Genomic DNA, 19,934 nt, shown 5'->3' with positions numbered 1-19,934 from the left:
AAATTTATTTCTTCAAACTGCTTGTAAAATTAGCACTAGGAGAAGTAATTTCGTAAGTACTGAACTTGCGTGACCTAACTGCCACCTCACAAATCTTGGCCCCTACCTTTGGTTGCTAGAACATGCGTGGAACAAACTTCAGGGCCTTTGGAATTGATAGTTCAGCTTACCTGTTTGATCAATTTTGTTTGGTATATACACTTATCTATATTTTTAATGCATTTTCCTTGTTTCTCTGGCCATTTTTTCCATGAATCTCAGCATGTACTATTATTTTGTAAGTCTTGGATACTTAAAAAAAATAACATTAAGAAATGAATAGCTGATTTTGTTCATAGCTCATCTTTTCAAGGACTTTATTTTATAACTGACTTTTTTCCCCTCTATTATTTTAGCTGGAACCCTTGTTTAGGATATTTCTAATATTAGTGAAAGAAAGTCTTACAAAAGATATATTATTCCTTTAGTTGTTTTCCTTTTAAGATAATAACAATAGATAATATTTGTCGATTGCTAGCTATATATCAGACATCCTGACTAATCTATTTTATTTAATCATCATAACAACCCCTAGATAGATGCTTTCATTGTTCCCATTTTATGGATGAGAAAAAAGTTGCAAGGAGAGGTTCAATGTCTTACCCAAGGTCACCTCATTCGTTTAAAAAAAAAAAAAAAACAGCTGGGATTTGAACCTAGAGCCCAAACTTATTGTTACTAGGCTGTTAATACATCTCTTCTGTTGCCTTCAATGGAGATTAAATGAATGAAACCAGTGTTTACTTCAAAAATGTAACATGGAGTTTGTGAATATCTGGGTATGAGATTTGCTATGAAAATTTACTGAAAATATCCCAGGATTATAAAGTAGACTTTGGAAAAGGGGAGTAAAATGATTCTCCTTCATAGTAAATCTATGTGGTGTTCTGTAAATATGATAAAAAACAACAGGGACTTTTATTTGTACATTAAGCTTCTCAAAGCACTGCCATTAGATTATTTTATCTGAACCTCCTGAACAGAGTAATAATAGAGTAGTAAATAATAACAGTAATGATAATAGTGATAACGTAGTAAATAATTATATAATATAGATGGGGCATTACGTTATTGTCCCAGAAGGAGGGGAATCTGGGATCCAGAGCAGTTAAGTCACTTCTGCGTCCTGGTGCTACAGCTTGAGGGGGGCAGGAGATGCCTGAACCCAGGGTGACAGGTGTGCAGGCTGTGCTTTCCCCAGCCTCCCATCCAGCCCTAAGGGCCTGGTTCTGTTGTCAGTATTTCCTTTTTGCTCTCCTCTGGCTTGTTTGTTCTGTGTTATTTATAGGCCTTTGTGAAACTTGGTGGTTTCTGGCTGGGGTTTTGCTGAGACGTACTAATTTGGGGGCACCTTGGCTTTCTAACCCCTGGTGGTGTTTCTCAGTCGGCTATTTTGTAGGACAAATCTGCGTCTCAGGACTAAAAGTCAGTGACTCTGTGTGTTGCCTTTTAGTGTCTACGTCACTTCCGTTACCTTAACTCAGAGGTACTCCAGCGAATGCTAGTTAAGGAGCAGAAGCTGACTTTTTCAAGTTGTCCCAATGCGAGGAACATTATAGGGGAGCTGGTGACATGAGGCCTCTCTCTCACAGTAAGTGGCAGAGGGTGTGGGTTTTGGAGTTGCACGGTCCTGGTCTTCAATCCCAGCCTCACAACTTGCTCACTCCGTGACCTTGAGTAGGCTTTGAACCTCTCTGACCTGTAGTCTTAAATGGAGATAAGTGGGGGACCCTCTTGGAAAGGCTGTTGGAAGGATTAAATGAAATCCAGTCTGTACAGTGCTTGGCATAGAGTTGAGAGCCCACGAAATCTGAGCTGCTATTAGACTAGTAAATCATAATATAAATAAATGACATTTGTTTTTCTTGTTTTATGATAGTATTTTAAGATACAGCCTTTATCAGGAGTTTCTCTCTCCAGCCACCAGCAGTCTGTTTCTGTTTCTGGAGTGTATACCTGGTTGAAGAATTAAAGTGCCTGTATGCCATTAGATCTCTTTGAGTTCCCACTGCTTCCTTTATATTCTGTATTTCATAGAACTGAAGAGAAATATTAGGGGAGAACTATATACAAAGGGGAAAAGCCCTTTTGTGTGTTTTATCTTATCAGAGGTTTCTCTACCATATACCCCTGGGATCTTTTTCCTGTTCCCTCCCAGAGGCTGGCACAATAAATATTTGTTGAATAAACAAAGGATTCTACATGCTGTGATTGCTACAAGCTGCTGAGCTGGTACCATGAAAAAGCTAAAGAGAGCTTGCTTTTCATGGTAAGCGACAGGAGTCAGAGGTGTACCTTGTCTTGCCTTTTTAGAGTTTACAAAGCATCTTGTCCATTAACCTGCTTGATGCTCTGTACAGCTCTGAGTTACACCCAGTAGGCACAATTAATCCCATTGCAGAGATGGGGCACCTGAGCTAGAAAGAGGCTTAATGGCTGGCGTAACCTGAGAACATGGAGCTGGAGTTTAAAAAAAAAAAAAAAAAGCCTTCAAGTTTTTGTCTCTGTCTTATTGCATTTGCAGTATAGAAGTGCGTTCCAAACCGGGATCCTGAGTTCTGCAAATTGATTCAAGTTTTATGTTCAAACTATATCTTAATTATTTTGCAAACTGTAATAAAAATACTTTCTAATATGTTATATACAGCTTTTCACAGTTTGCTTGTGCTTCCCAGTTAATTAGTGGTTTTACAGGAATCTTGGAGTAAATATTTCCTTCTTGGATGATTTGAAGGGCGTGCTAAAATTGCAGTGTAAGTAGAATAAAAGTTGTTACCTTTTGCACCTATTTAGCCTGGGTGACAAGGCATGAGTTTTGATACTGTGTTAACTCACGTTGAGAACCGTCAAGAGTCTTGAGATTTTATCTTACTTGCAAGCTAACGGGTTTGCCTGCCACCATTTCATGGACGCAGGTAGGAGACCCCTGGGTTGGGAGACGAAGAACAATTTGTTGCTCTCGGCAGTAGCGGTAGGCAGAGCATCATCATTTTCTTGACAGGTCCTCCAAGGCTTAGCTCCCAAAGAACAGCACAGTGAGGTGCAGATGACACCTGCCAGGGTTGGGTTACGGAAGAGGAACCCCAGGCTCGAGGAACCTTTTGAAATGGTCTTCAAGCAAACCTGCTTTCTGACCCAGAAGGAGAAATTACCTTTATCTTCCCGGTCTGTTCATTATGCAGACATTCTTGAAAAGGTGGTGAGAGGAGCTGAAGGGACAGTGGAGGAGGCCTGAAGATGCTGATGATATTGGTGAAAGGAGCAACCACAGGACATTATTGATGCTTATTAGATACCACACCCTTTACATGTGTTTTCTTATTCAAGCCTCATTCTACACCAGTGAGATAAAAAATGTGATTCTCCCTTTGGCAAATAAGGAAATCGAGGCTAGAGTGGTAAATGAACTTGCCTACCTTCACATAGCCAGAAATCAGCGGTGGGGTGTTGGGGGAGCATTTCAAACCCTGGTCTCCAGCTCCAGAGCACGTGAGCCCACATGTAACTCCTTTTCAGTCTGCAGCTTCTAATTCACAAAGTTTCTGCAGCTTCTATCCAAGGAGGCTGTAGCAGGAATGAATACCACTAAACAATATTAAACAATATGCAGCTTGTAGATTTTTAAATGGGCCTGAAAGGGACTTTGTGCTCCCAGTGCAGGGGGCACGGGTTCGATCCCTGTTCAGGGAACCAAGATCCCGCATGCCGCATGGTGTGGCCAAAAAATAAATAAATGGACCTGAAAAAAGTGTTCATCTCCTGGTTTCTACTAAGTCCTTGAGTCTGGTTTTGGAAATCACATCATTCTTTACTGCTTCTTGGCAATGCCACGCTTTCCCTCCGTATAATAAATATATGGCGATAATATTAGAGCTTTGTTAACATACAGCACAGGCAGCAGGCCAGCTGTGCTTGTCAGAAGTCGTCAGCCCTAGATTGTCATGTACAGATTTCTAGCTCTGGTTGATTTTTCAGAAATGACTTGATTTAGAGGTAGACACATGTTGTTGCTTCAACAGTAGACGTGATTCCTCGACAGGGATTGGTTGCCGGTCATTTCTTCCAAGTTTTCCTGATCTTGTGTAATTGCAGGGCGACGAACCAAGTCTCTGTAACATCGATTTTGCCGATCAATCTCTGTAGTTACTTTTCAACTTGGTAGAATGGAAAAACCATTTAAGATTTCTGCGGGTGGAGAAGTGTGTGTCAGAGTTCTTCTCCTGCCACTTATCGAGACATTCAACCTGTCCGAGTCTTGTTTTCATCCGTAAAATTGGAAGAACAGACATAGCTCACAAACTTGTCATGAAGACTAAATGAGATAAAGTTCAGCAGAGTCTCACCTCATACAGGACGTGTTGTGTTTCCAATATGTGAGGAAAAATGCACATCGTCCAAAGTATCCTTGTGTGACCCAGGTTGCATTAAAAAAAAAAAAAAAACACATGCCTTTATATGCAAGAATTAGATTCTGCATGGTCAGATGCCCAGCCTGTATGCAGGACATTTCTGTTTGTCCTCCAGATCATTCTCTACCCTTTTCCCACCTTTCGTGTGCCCCAGGAGGCTGACTTACATGGCCTGAGTCAACAGGCTCCATTGCCATTGGCTGGGTCAGTGGGAGGCACTAGCAGGAAGTAGGTAGAAGGGAGGAGAGTAAGGTCAGAGTACTTATTTCTCTGCTTGCTCCCTGCTCTTGAAGGCCACAGGTCCCATCAGGCAGCCCTCTTCTTAACATCTATCCCCTTTAGGCTCTGGAAACTGCCCTCTCTCCATAATCCTGAGGCCTGGAGTTGTTAATGATCACAGACCGCTAGTCTGGACCTTTGCCATCTCTTTTAGTTTCCCTTAACCCTGCCCATAGCTTTAGTAGTTCTTTTATGCTAGACTACCTCTTATTAGCCCATTTGTACATTTTTGTATCTTCCTGCTAGGGGACCCTGATTGACAGAGCCTGTGAGACCCACCTGGGATCTGAAATGAGTTGTCTCCTATCTCCGTGAATGGACAGGCATGAGGAATTGCCCACATTCTGTCAATGGAAAAGTCACTTGCTCTTTCTGTTTTTTTCTGAGTCTGTACCATGCATGATGTGATGGTTGGAATTAGCACAGGGTACTCTCACTGTTTATGAGTATGGAGTATGGTTGGATTATAATGAATTTCTTTGGCTCCCTTTCTGACCCTCATCAACCTGAGTTCTAGCCCGGCAACCACATTTCTCCAAGGTGATTGTGCTTGATGTTTCAGTCTCTCTAGCTTGACTAGAAGCTCTTTGAGGTTATGGACCTTGAGGTCGCACACAACTTTAGAGCCTCAATGTCCAGTACATAGCATATACTGAATAAATGTTTGTTGAAGAGATGAATAGATAAATGAACGCATGGTCATCCTTACTTAGGAAAGAAGTCAGTGGACAGCCCCTTTCTTTCCTAACCTTGGCATGTTCAAATTGGACTAAAACCAGGAGTAGATATTTGCTATTCTAAGATCACTCTATTCGTATTTACTCATTGTAGGTTCTGACCACAGACATTCAAAGAGTAAGAATAATAATCATAGCCATCATTTCCTGAGGACTTCTATGCATTAGCATCATTCTAAATATTTTCCACATATTATTTTATTTAATTCTTCCTGTACTTCTAAGAGGGAGAGATTTCCCCCATCAATTTACAGGGAAGGAAAGCAAATTTGAGGTGGGCTAAGTAACATGCTTTAAGCCTCCAGTTGAGTGAACCTGTAGAAATGGCATAATGTCTCTCTCCAGTATGCTTTGAATCCAACAACTCTAGTTCACATCAAGTGTCAGTTTATTCCATCTGGAAGAGATGAAGAACTCAGAGTCTTTCCTAGAGGGAATGGCTCTTGTGTGTTTTTAAGTGTTGAGATTCTAGAGTGAATGGATCTAAGGTGGGTGGGGCAGGGTGAGGCGATGCCAAACATTCTGCAACAAAGGGGAAGAAGAACACACGGGGAGTAGGAGAGAAGGAAGGACCTCCTGGGAGGAGAGACACTTATCGGAGCAAAATAAAAGTAGACCTAGGAGCGATACCAGGGGAAGGCTTGACTCGTTGGGGTTTTTTAAGCTGGAGGTTATTCCTCCATTATTAGAAGCTTTGTGTGGAGGCTACTTGGGTAGGTGGCTTTGTCTTTTAATGCAGAGATGATTCCAAGAGGTATACAATTAGTCCCCCACATATACAAACGAGTTCTGTCCCAAGAGCACGTTCGTAAGTCCAACAAAGTTAGCCTAGGTACCCAACTAACACAATCGGCTATATAGTACTGTACTGTAATAGGTTTATAATACTTTCACACTAGTAATACTTAAAAAACAAACACACACACAAAATAAAGAAAACATTTTTAATCTTATAGTACAGTACCTTGAAAAGTACTGTAGTACGGTAGAACAGCTGGCATCCAGGGGCTGGCATCTAGTGAACAGGCAGGAAGAGTTACTGACTGGAGGAGGGAGAGGAGGTGGGAGATGGTAGAGCTGAAGGATCCTCAGCAATAGGAGACGGAGGGCGAGCTGCAACGTCACTCACGCCTGATGTTGATGGAACACACGTTCATGTCTTTGAAAGTTCGCAGCTTGAAGGTTCGTATGCAGGGGACTTGCTGTAGTTGCTATGTTGTTTTTCTTGCTTTGTTTGCTCAATGAAAACATCCTTGCTGAACCACAGTCTCTTCACACAGAGCTGGGGAGTGTAAACAATGGCCTTGTTCTACCAAATCTACAGAAAGCATTTATTAATTTTAGAGCCCCTAACAAAAGAGTCTTTCAGACCAGAAGGAAAGAAAATCAGATAACATTTTAAACTTTATTAAAGTTAAATATGTAGTCAAACTTTAACTATAAAGTTAAATGTACTGAAGTATAGTATATCATTATATACAGCACACATATCATAAGTGTGCAGCTCTCTCAGTGTTCACAAACTGAACACACTTATGGAACAACCACCCAAATGATATTTTTTATAAAGTTGTATTCTACCATGATTCAATCTCCTAAATAAAATTAACTTTTTCCTCAGTGTTAGCATTCTCTAGAGTATAAAATTTCCTTTTAAGTAATTAAACTTTGGTTTTTCTATGTTTCACCTGTCACCTCCTCTCCCCAGGTGCTTGGAATTGGTTCTTCTGGCTGGTTTGGACTATCGTCCAACCTGACAAGGATTGATAAGAGTTGATAAGGGTCAGTTCTCAGGGGTGTGCGTGTGTGTGTGTGTGTGTGTGTGTGTATATCATTTGTTCACTGCTGCTTTGTGCCAGACAGTACGCTAGATGCTTTACACAGATTGCCTCTAATTTTCACAACCCCACTGAGGTAAGCATTATTACCTTCATTACATAAGAGAAGAAACTCAGAGGATCATAGAGCCCAACCCCAGCTTGGAAATCACAGTTCACAGATTGAAAGCTAGGACTCCCTCCCCTTGCCACTGTCACCCTGGAACTGTTTGTACTGATGGGAAAGAGCAGAGGAGAAGAAAATCATCCAGATCAGTCCCAGATTGCTTTTGCATGGCACGGGGATATTGTTTTGTATTCATTATATCAATATTTCCTACCTGCGCTAGGACAGATAGATTCAAAAAGACTGTGAAGTCTCTCCTTGCCATCACATTTCACTCTTCAGGCCATGCCCTTCCCTCTAGTGCATGCTAAGAGGTGGCTGAGAGGCTGTTAGCATCTCCATGAGCACCAGTGGCTCCAGCTTGCTGAGTGTTTCTTTATCCCATTACTCCTAGACTGAGGTTAGTGATTGGTCCTTTGCCACCGATGACTCCCTGCCGGTTTCTAGCAGGTGGGTGAAACCAGAGTGTACGAGAGCAGTTTCAAGCTTTCAAGAAGTTTGGTAACTTTGCTTTCTCCTGGTCTTCCAGAGAGTAGGAACTTTGACTTATTCTTTGTATTCTAGTGACCAGTGCAGGGTGGGGTATCCAGTAAGTGCTGATACATTTGTTGAGCTGAAAGCACAATTGTCATAATGGAAAGTGAAAAGGTGACCATCACACGAAAGGATCACTATGCTGTCATCTTTGTTACCTTCATTGACAATCCTGAGCTCAGAATTCATCCACTCTATTACCTATAGGATCAGAACCTTTCTGGCCTAATGGCGTCCCATTGCCCATGCTTATCTCCTCCTGCTTTGCCACCTACTCCCACCACCACCTCCATCGTGCTGCTACTTAACATTGAACTGCTTGTCCTGATCTCTCCTCATACTGTGCATCTGTACTTGCTTCTCCTTGATCCTGTATCCTCTCACTGTCTCTTTTTTTAAAAATTTATTTTTATTTATTTGTTTTTGGCTGCGTTGGGTCTTCGTTGCTGCACACGGGCTTTCTCTATTAGCATCGAGCAGGGGCGTCTCTTTGTTGTGGTGCCCGGGCTTCTCCTTGCGGTGGCTTCTCTTGTTGTGGAGCACAGGCTCTAGGCGCACGGGATTCAGTAGTTGTGGCTTGCAGGCTCAGTAGTTGTGGCACACGGGCTTATTTGCTCCACGGCATGTGAGATCTTCCCAGACCAGGGCTTAAACCTGTGTCCCCTGCATTGGCAGGCAGATTCTTAACCACTTCGCGACCAGGGAAGTCCCCCTCTTACTGTCTGTTAAGGTCAACTCCTGTTTCGTCAAACAGGAGTTGACCTTAAGAGACTCAGGTAGACTTGTATATTTTCTTCCTTACTTTCCTTTCATTCTATATATACTTATAACTCTATCGTAGCATTTATCTACCTTGCCCATAGGTTTTTTTTTTTTTAATTAATATTTTATTTATTTATTTATTTGGCTGCGCCAGGTCTTGGTTGTGGCAGGTGGGATCTTCACTGCAGCATGCGGGCTCTTAGTTGCAGCATGCATGCGGGCTCTAGTTCCCTGACCAGGGATCTAACCCGGGCCCCCTGCATTGGTAGCACGGAGTCTTAACCACTGGACCACCAGGGAAATCCCACCCATAGGTTTTTGGTTTTTGGGTTTTGGGGTTTTTTTGGCAGTATGCGGGCCTCTCACTGTTGTGGCCTCTCCCGCTGCGGAGCACAGGCTCCGGACGCGCAGGCTCAGCGACCATGGCTCACGGGCCCAGCCGCTCCGCGGCATGTGGGATCTTCCCGGACCGGGGCACGAACCCGTGTCCCCTGCATCGGCAGGCGGACTCTCAACCACTGCGCCACCGGGGAAGCCCCTCGGTGTGGTTTTGATTTGCAGTTGCTTGACGACTGATGATGCTTAGCATCTTTCCATGTGCTTATTGGCCGTTTGTATATCTTCTTTGATCTATTGAGATCATTTGTCCACTTCTAAACTGGGTTGTCTTCTTATTTAAGTGTTCTTTATATATTCCAGATGCAAATCCATTATCAGACATATGATTTGCCTTTTCTCCCATTCATTGTCTTTTCACTTTCTTGCTGGTGTCTTTGAAGCATAAAAGTTTTACATTTTAATGTAGTTTAATTTATCTATTTTTCCTTTTTTTTCTTGTGCTTTTGGTGTCATATCTAGGAATCCTTTGCCAAATTCAAGGTCACAAAGATTTATCCTTATGTTTTCTTGTCAAAGTTTTATGGTTTTAGTTCTTACATTTAGGTCTTTAATATATTATGAGTTATTTTTTTGTATAGGGTTTGAGGTAAGGGCCCAACTTCATTCTTTTACATGTGGTTCTCTAATTATCCCAGAACCATTTGTTGAAAAGACTATTATCTCCCCCATTAGATGGCCTTGGCACCCTTGTTAAAATCAGTTGGCCATAGATGTATCAAAGCAGTGGTTTTTAAATCTGTTTTAAGAGAGGGAGTCTTAGGATTGTACAATGTAAGACCTTGGTTGAAAAAAAAGAGGAAAGACTGTTTCCCATTCTTTTTCATGTAACTTCCACAAATACGCAGGATAAAGTGGTCCTTCTGTCACCTAGCCTGTTAACCTGCAGAAAAGTAGTCCCTACTTGTCACTGTGTTCAGTTTTTTATCATTTTTTCTTACCTCTTTAAAATATGTTCATTTTATTTTCCCTTGTTGGTATTATCTTTAATTTTTCTTAATTACTTCATCTTACCCCTCCTAACCTTCTTTCTTTACCTCCTTTTTTTTCCCTTTGTTTTTGGCAGCAAATCCTTCTATTTTCTAATAATTATGGAAGCATCCAAAATAAATAATAACCATTCCCTTAAAAGGAGCCTTTATAATATGTTTGAGAACCCAGCTTCCCTTGACAGTTGTTTGAAAGGGTTCACAGAGGTTTGAATTGTTTTGAATTCAGTGCAGAAGTGCTTGGTTTCTCTCCTTCTTGTGTAATTTTATGGTTATGAAACCGTAGCTGAATGTAGCCTTTTAGGACAACCATGGCCTTGGAATCCACACTCAGCTTCTATCTAAAGCTGATTCAAGTTCAGTAACAACAGCTGAAATGTTTAATACAACCACACTAAAAAGCTGAAAATGTTTAGCACAACACTAAAAACTGTGGGCAATGTGAAAATTACAACTTAGGTTCCAGCATATCCATCTCTTCAGAGCATAAAACCAGCACTAAAAAAGTTCTTGCTTTTTTCCCAGCAAATCTAAAATAGCAAGCAAAGAGGAAGGGATTTTTAACTTCAAAGACAAATAACACTCTCCATTACTGTTGTTTGGTGTTCTTAGTTTCCAGTCAGTTGATTAACAAATATTTGTTAAGCACCTAATTTATACTGCCTCCCGGGGCTGGGTTTTCACCAGCATTGAAGGCATGGTGTCTATCCTTCAGAAGCTTCTAGTTTAGCTGAAGGGGTAAAGATAGTATGTTAAAAATTGAGAGAATATATACAAAACTATGGTACTGGCTCAGAGTTCAAAAAAAAAGGAGAGATCTGTATGAATTGCTTTTTAGTTGGGATATTTTCAAAGAGAGGTTAGTACTTTAGCCCTTCAAAGCAGAACCCCACTATCTCACTTAGCACCTTTGTGCGAATGAGAAACAGACGCCCTTTTGCCCTTCCCTTCAAGCTCCTACAGTACCTCTCCTCCACAGGGACTGCTCTTGAGGAGTGGGCACTGGATTTTAGACTTCATTTGTCGCTGAAGCGAGGTTCCCTTGTGCAGTGAACAACCTGCACCAGTGTACAAGGAGCGCCTTTTTTTTTTTTTTTGAAGAATAGTTTGGATTTCTCCAGGGACGGGGAGGAGGGAGGATATGAGGGAAGAAAATCAGTAAGGAAAAAAGATGAGAAAGAGTATGTTGTGTTCAGTGTATGATATGAAGACAACTGAAGGAAGGTGAAAGGTATTTGTTGGCAAAGGGTGTAAAATGCTGTTTTTCTTCCCTTTCCCTCACCTTTTTAAATATGTAATAGTTTTACTGACAAATATTAACCAAACAGCTCTCTGTTTACTAGTTCCTAACCAAATTATTATGAAAATTGTATCAATTTATGCCTGTCACACCTATTCTATAGATAATAGCATAGTATTATAATAGCATAGTATTCAAAAATATCAATGCTCATATAAGCATTTCGCCATAATTCATACTTTCTTCCTAATCACACAAGTCAGTGTTACACATTCAAACTGTATTTTGGAAGCATACATCTATATGTATAATTTATACATTGGGAGCAACTTTATTATATTGGGCATTAATATAAGCATTTTGTCAGGGACAAGTCATCTGGTGAAATATAAACTTAACCTTAATATAACTTCTTTATTGATAACGTTTTTCCCAGTTATAAACATAGTATGCTCTCTCTGGGGAATAATTTGAGTAATAGAGAATTCTATTAAGGTGAAAAGAAAAATCATTCAGAAACTGCCCCCAGGGGTAAGTAACTCTTTTAATATTTGGATGAATGAATTTTTAATTTTTAATGGTTATCATGTATATAATTTTATGTTTTGCTTTTCAAAATAATTTATCATTACACTAACACTTTTTATTTTTTTAAAGCTCTTTAATTTCTAAAGCATCTTTCCGGCCTAATAGCCCATGGGTCATTTTGGCTTCCTCCCTAGCTTGTGCCCTTGTATACCATTCACATATGTTCCCACGTTATATAGGGCCTTCTCAGTTCCTTTGAATGTTTTTTTCAATGCACAAGGAGATTGCTATCAGCTTATTTCTATTCCTGTACTGGCTCCTAAATGTAGCAGTTCCTTCTATTGTGATGCTGCCTTTCCCCTGGGTTAGAGTGAGTCTGGGAAATATGACTCAGATATATATCCAGGAAAGGTTGAACTCAGTCACATGTACAATCAAAATCTGGTGAGTACTTCCAGGAGACGAATATTGTTAATGCCTAACACCTTATAAGGTGTGTGGCTTTATATCATGGTTATAGGCCCACACAGGACCATTTTGACTGAAGATGAATTTGTTCTATAAAAATAAGACTTTCTGAGCATCATCCCCATTTCTCATTACTAATTAAAATGGAATTGTTATTCTTGTCTATAGAAATATGCACAGAATCTTAGTTCATTTTGCCATAAAGAAAGGGGTTTGATCTTATGGCTCCATCTAGAAAATTTTTATCATCATAATCGTTATCATCATCATTATGGCTAAAATGTATTCAGTGTTTAAGGTGTATTCAACACCACGATTGAAGCATTTCGTGCATTATCACACTTAAACTGCACAGCAGCTCCCCGAGTAGGCACTGTCGTTATCTGCAGTTTACACTTGGGGAAGGAGAGTCATGTAGCTAACAGGTATGCAGAGTTAGGAATTGAAGCTACATTCGTCTTTAATTTCATGCTTTTAAACAAGTATAATTCAGGGCAATTGACATTCTGTGACTTCTGAGCCTAAGCAGTTTAAGAAGGCCTGGCGTGGTTGATCGGTTTTGCTAAGAGTCAAAAAGATAATTCAATGGAGGATGAATAGTCTTTTCAACAAATGATGCTGGGATAACTGGATAGCTGCATACAAGCAAACAGAGTTTGACCCTTGCCTCATGCCTTCTAGAAAATATAACTCAAAGTGGATTACAGAGCTAAATGTGAGAACTAAAACTTTGAAACTCTTAGAAGACAACATAAGAGTAAATTTTCATGGGCTTGTGTCAGGCAATGTTTCTGACATGTGACACCGAAACCACAAGCAGCAAAAGAGAAAAATGGATAAATTGAGTTACATAAAAATTAGAAAGTTTGGGGCTAGAAGCAGTACCGTCAAGAAAGTGAGAAAACAGCCCATAGAATGGGAAAAAGTATCTGCAAATCATATGTCTGATTAAGGACTTGCATCAAAGAATATATACAGAACACTTAAAGTTCAATAGTAAAAAGACAAGTAATCTAGTTTTACAATGCGCAAAAGATCAGAATAGACATTTCTCCAAAGAAGGTACATAAATGGACAATAAACACATAAAAACATGCTCAGTATCATTAATCATCAGGGAAATGCAAATCAAAAACACACTCACATACCTCTTCACACCCACCAGGAGGATCCTAATAACAAAGAACAGATGACAAATGCTGGCAAGGATGTGGGGAAATTAGAACTCTCATACTGTACTGGTAGGAATGTAAAGTGGCACAGCCACTTTAGAAAACAGTCTGGCATTTTCGCAAAAGGTTAAAAAGAGTTACCATATGACCCAACAATTCTACTTCTTGGTGTATATCCAAGAGTAAAAAAACATATGTCCACATAAAAAATTTGTATATAAATTTTCAAAGTAACATTACTCATAATAACCTAAAGGAAACAACGCAAATGCCCATCAGCTGATGAATGGATAAACCCAATGTGGAATATTCATACAGTGGAATATTATTTGACAATGAAAAGGAATGAAGTACCAATACATGCTGCAACATGATGAATGTTGAAAACATTATACTAAATGAAAGAAACCAGTCACACAGGACCGCATATTGTATGACTCTATTTATATGAACCGTCTGTAAGAGGCAGATTCATAGATGTAGGAGGTAGATTAGTGTTTGCCTAGGGCAGGGGGAATGGGGAAGTGGGGGATGATTATTAATGGTACAGCATTTCCTTTGGGGTGATAAAGTATTTTAACATGGATGGTAGTGATGGTTGTACAACTCGATATATATACCAAAAACCATTGCATTTTGCATGTTAAATGGGTTAGTTGTCTGGTAAGTGGATATATATTAATAATATTATATTATTATTATTATTAATATCTTAATATATGCTAATAAAAGTGTAAAAAGAATTCTGGCAGCGTCTGCTTCATTCCTCTTGAGCTCTGTATCTCAGTGTCCAGGCTGTCTCATGGGAAGGAAAGGCTGTACTGACTTAGGAGCACCGCAGGGCCGGACATCCAGCCCTGGCCCACTGTCTGCCTGCAATTGCATGAGTGATCCCAAGCAAAGGTGATGGAGGAACTGCCCAGTTGAGCCCCAGGCAACCCACAGAATACTAAGATATGATTAAATGGTGGTTGGGCTTTTTTAAAAAAATTTTTTATTAAAGTATAGTTGATTTACAGCGTTGTATTAGTTTCTGATGTAAAGCAAAGTGATTCAGTTATACCAACATATAATAGTTTGCATCTGCTCGTCCCAAACTCCCAATCCATCCCTTCCACACCGCCTCCCCTACCCTTGGCAACCACAAGTCTGTTCTCTATGTTTGTGAAGTCTGTTTCTGTTTTGTAAATAAGTTCATTTGTATCATATTTTAGATTCCACATATAAGTGATATCATAAGGTATTTGTCTTTCTCTTTCTGACTTACTTCACTTAGTATAATGATCTCTAGGTCCATCCATGTTGCTGCAAATGTTATTTCATTATTTTTTTTTTTGCGGTACACGGGGCTTTCACTGCTGTGGCCTCCCCCGTTGCGGAGCACAGGCTCCGGACACGCAGGCTCAGCACCATGGCTCACGGGCCCAGCCGCTCCGCGGCATGTGGGATCTTCCTGGACTGGGGCATGAACCCATGTCCCCTGCATCAGCAGGCGGACTCTCAACCACTGCACCACCAGGGAAGCCCCTATTTCATTCTTTTTTATGGCTGAGTAGTATTCCATTGCATATATATGTACCACATCTTCTTTATCCATTCATCTGTCACTGGACATTTAGATTGTTTCCTTGTCTTGGCTATTGTAAATAGTGCTGCTAAGAACATAGGGGTGGGACTTCCCTGGTGGTTTAGTGGTTAGGACTCTGTGCTTCCACTGCAGGGCGCCAGGTTCGATCCGTGGTTGGGGAACTAGGATCCCACATGCTGCGCAGTGTGGCAAAAAAAGAAAAAAAAAATTAAAGAACATAAGGGTGCATGTATCTTTTTCAATTATACTTTTGTCTGAATATATGCCCAGGAGTTGGATTTCTGGATCTTATAGCAACTCTCTTTTTAGTCTTTTGAGGGACCTCCGTACTGTTTTCCATACTGGCTGCACCAATTTAAATACATTCCCATAAATGGTGGTTGTTTTAAGCCACCAAGTTTTGGGGCAACTTGTTACATAGCAAGAGATCATTGGACCGAGTAGTGAGTCAAATTATTGTTTTAACACTGTGACTACATATTGATACTAAAATCAATCCCAGGCAAGCCTTTGTCCTAAGGAGAAGAATCTGGATAGGAGTAGTATTATGCTTGATTTTAAGGGAAAATGAAATAAGGAAGAGCTAAGGGTTGTGGAGCATGTTTTAAATAACTAGCTGAGCCGATCCAGGCAGGCCTGCCAACTGGTCTCTTGTCTAAAGCTCACATTGGCAGCAGCAGCTAACCAGCCATTTGTCCAGAGGCCAGGAGTTACTTAGCAGGAGCTCTAGAGGGCTGGCAGGTCATTTTTCTGGTTTCAAGAAGTGACACAAATAAACCGCTATCCACTTGTCCTCCCCACACCCTGAAAGGAAAATTGCTAAGCTGGAAGGGACAGAGTGGTTTGACAACAGAAGTGAAGGCCAGGCGTTTGTGTCTGTATCTTAAATGGAGTATCAGTAGGGCAGAAACTCTTTTTTTTTTTTTTTGCGGTTCGCGGGCCTCTCACTGTTGTGGCCTCTCCCGTTGCTGAGCACAGGCTCCGGACGCACAGGCTCAGCGGCCATGGCTCCCGGGCCCAGCCACTCTGCGGCATGTGATCCTCCCGGACCGGGACACGAACCCGCGTCCCCTCCATCGGCAGGCGGACTCTCAACCACTGCACCACCAGGGAAGCCCCAGGGCAGAAACTCTTGATTCATCTCGTCTCCACACAGGGTCATTCTAAGGGGGCCTTTTTTTGTTTTTGGCCACTCTGCAGCATGTAGGATCTTAGTTCCCTGACCAGGGATCGAACTCATGCCTCCTGCAGTGGAAACATGGAGTCCTAATCACTGGACCACCAGGGAATTCTAAGGGGGTCATTTTTTATATACTCTTGGATAATGATGTGTAGCAGGGGAATGCAGAGAAATGAGCTTCATTTATCATTCAGAAAATACTTTTCTCGGACCTCCTGTACTAGGAAGCAGCTGTCAACCACATAGACAGGGATCCTGGTCTCAAAAAGCTTATAGTTAAGTGAGCAGGCCATTTCCCCAGGGCTCTGAGAAGGCCTTTCAGGGACTCTGGGAGCTCTTAGAAGTGGCACGTGGTCTAGATTTGTGGGTTGGGAGATTTCTTAGAGAAATAACAACTAAAACTGGAAAACTGAGGAAGCTCGTCTTCACTCTAAAATACCTTATTTGGGGGCTTCCCTGGCAGTCCAGTGGTTAAGACTCTGCGCTTCCAATGCAGGGAGCATGGGTTCCATCCTTGGTCGGGGAACTAAGATCTCACATGCTGCTCGGAGCGACCAAAAAAAAAAAAATAAATAAATAAATAAAAGAAAAGAAAATACCTTATTTGAGGGTGAAAAGAAATGAGGAAATGGTAGTATTCCTTATTTAGGCATATTGTTTTCTAGATTCCTATCACTGATGCAGGCTCCCAGGTCTAACTCCATGTGGCTTTATTTTATACAGTTTATTTCCAGGACCTTCCAGTATTCATTCACTGTTCTTTCAGTACTTTCCAACTGATGTGACATGTTCCTCTTTGTGGGTTTCACATCTTTTTTGCCATTTCTCATTGATATGAATATATTCTAGTTATCTGTTCCTACAAAACAAATCGCCAAATCGCCTTAAAACTGACTAGTTTAAAACAACAGTGATATATTATTTCTCCTGATTCTGTGGCTTGCAAGGCGATTCCTGTACTGGTTTCACCTGGGCTCATTCATACGGTTGCCGGAGGGTCAGCTGAGCTGGAACGTCCAAGATGGCCTCATTCTCATGTCTGAGAGTTGGTGCTGGCTATCGCCTGGGCCTGTGGCCTCTTCACCTCCAACAGGCTGCACTTGCTTCCTTACACCGCGGTCTCAGTATGGCATTCCAAGGGGGCAATGGTGGAAGTTGCAAGGCCTCCTAAAGCCTTGCTTTGGGAGTCAAATAATGTTGCTTCTGTTGCATTTGGTTGGGTAGTGGAATTCACAAAGGCAGCCCAGGTTCAAGGGAAGGGGAAATAGACTCAACCTCTTGATGGGAGAAGCAGTGAAGTCAGTTGGAAAGAAGCCTCGGGAGCTGTTGCGGCCATCATGGCGCATAGTCTCCTATGGGACGTCAGGGTTCTGCCCCTTGTGTTGAGAGGTATATGCGGCAGTTGTCCCTTCCATCTTCTAAGAAGGGCCTGGTCATTATTACATTAAGTCTAATTCTTATGGCTCATACCAACTCAGCTGCTACTAAGCCTCTGAAAGCAGCCTAGTAGCTATTTCTAAGGATGGATTAAAGTACAGAAGAGGGTTTACTTAGGAAGAGGTCTAAATAATATTTTTTTTGCAGATTTAATTTGTTTAATTGAAGTATAGTTAATTTACAGTGCTATGTTGGTTTCAAGTGTACAGCAAAGTGATTCAGTCATACATGTGTATATATGTGTGTGTGTGTATATATATATATACATATATGTGTATATATATATATATACACATATTCTTTTTCAGATTCTTTTCCATTATAGGGTATTACAAGATATTGAGTAGAGTTCCCTGTGCTATACAATAGGTCCTTGTTTTTTACCTATTTTATATATAATAGAGTGTATATGTTAATCCCAAATTCTAATTTATCACTCCCCTGCCAATAAGATTTTAAAGTGAGTTCTGTTACAAGCTGAATAAGGTTTTTTAATAAGTTCAGTTATACGCTAAAAGCTTTTATAACTACTCTTAATTACTTCTTGGACTTTTGACTAAGATCAAGTATGGTATCTGTTCTTATCAGTTTAGTGTAAATACTCTTAAATATAAAAGCATACACTTACGTTCTTAGGACTTTCTAACAAAAGTTTTTAATGATAGCAATCCAGCGAAGGCAGTAGAACATGTATTATCTTCCTCATTTAATATGAGTTTGGGGACACTTGAAGTAGTGAAAAATCATGTCATTAGTTTGTGGCAGAGTTGTATTTGAGTCCCAGGTGTCCTACTTCCCAAGGCTGTGCTCCTTCCATAGCTTCCAACTAGTAGAACTCTGAAGATTCTGGGAAGAGTGGAGGTGTCCCACTCCAGAGGAGTCCCCGTGTAGCTACTGGCACAAATTCATCACGCCCTGAGGAACGCACCATGATTAGTTAAGTTTAAGGCTTTGTGTATACATTGTCTTTTGTATTGTTAAGTTGTTTCATTCACACTCACCCTATCATTCTCACAACAGATGGGTGAAGCTATCATTATACTCTTGAGAAAAAGGAAGGTTATAAAAAGAAAAGTGGCTTGCTTTTCATCTCACAGCTACCAAGTGACCCATTCTGAATAAAACTTAAATCTTCAAATTCCTACTTGAATATTCTTTCCACAGCAGGATTGGACTCTAAGTCTGAAAGCACTGAAAATGAACATCATATGAGTGGACATTGAGGTACGCAGGTTCAATTACCCACAAATGATATGATTTATAAACATGTGTAGAGTGCTCTCATTTGTATGACCCTGAGCAAGTTTCCTCCCCACAACACTGAATGCTGTCATTCACTTTTTCTCCTTTGGATGAGAATTACATTTTTCTCATATGGATGAAGAGGGGGTTGTATCGTAATAATCTCTAAGGATTCTTCCTGCTCTAGAATGAAATGGTACAATTTGTGTTGCATACTGTTGTTAGTTTGAGAAGACCTGAAGGTTTTCAAAAGAGAGAAATGAACTTTCATATAGAAGACAAGAACTCATCAGGAACAGTTCTAAAGGAAGATGATACAATGATTGTGACATTTTATGAGGTTCTGTTTTCATTGTACAAGGTTTTGTGGACAAACATGGACTCTGTCTATCCTGTTGGAGCTTATAGTTGAGTAGGGAAGGTAGTCTTTAATCGGATAATTACGTAGACTGTATAGGGAGCAATGGAGATCCGATAATGATTGAAATGCAAAGGATAAGGAGTTAAGTAGGCTTGAGGAGTAGAGGAATAGTCCAGAGAAGTGAGGAGGAATGTTCCAGGTTTGGGAATGACATATTCAAAGGCCCTGTGGTAGATGGGCATGATATGTTTGAACTGAAAGAAGCCCAGCATCTCTGGAGCACACAGGGGCCAGAGGTGAGAATGTTCCAAAGGGGATGGGGTCAGGGCCATGCATGCATTATAGGCCATATAAAGGGTTTTGGTCTTTAGCCTAAAAGCAATGAGAAGCCATTAAAGTGTATCTTCAACAGTGGCAGGACATTTTCAGGTTCAAATTTTTAAAAGATCATTTTTAATTCCTGTGTCTGGTCTTGGGTGCTTGAGGTTGGGTTGAGAACAAGAGTGGGTGCATAGTATAGTCCAATTAAGAAACCAATGTAATTGTCTAGGTTAAAGGTGTTGGTATTTTGGGCCAAGGCAGTGGCAGTGCCAAAGATGGGAAGACTTAGACATATATGAGAGCTATCT

General features: G+C 40.8%; 1 protein-coding gene and 1 pseudogene across 3 annotated transcripts in view; both read left to right on the top strand.

The window, feature by feature from the left end:
- DEPTOR (DEP domain containing MTOR interacting protein) overlaps window positions 1-19,934 on the top strand; it is a 140,106-nt gene that overhangs the window by 40,745 nt on the left and 79,427 nt on the right. The gene's annotated exons all lie outside the window — the stretch shown is intronic.
- LOC114895701 lies at window positions 18,239-18,346 on the top strand (annotated as a pseudogene).

This window comes from Monodon monoceros, unplaced genomic scaffold (genome assembly GCF_005190385.1).
Source record: "Monodon monoceros isolate NGI ecotype Baffin Bay Population unplaced genomic scaffold, NGI_Narwhal_1 Super_Scaffold_14, whole genome shotgun sequence".
Classification (NCBI taxonomy): domain Eukaryota; kingdom Metazoa; phylum Chordata; class Mammalia; order Artiodactyla; family Monodontidae; genus Monodon; species Monodon monoceros.
Note: the sequence above shows the minus strand (reverse complement) of the source record. Positions and strands in the feature narration are given on the sequence as shown.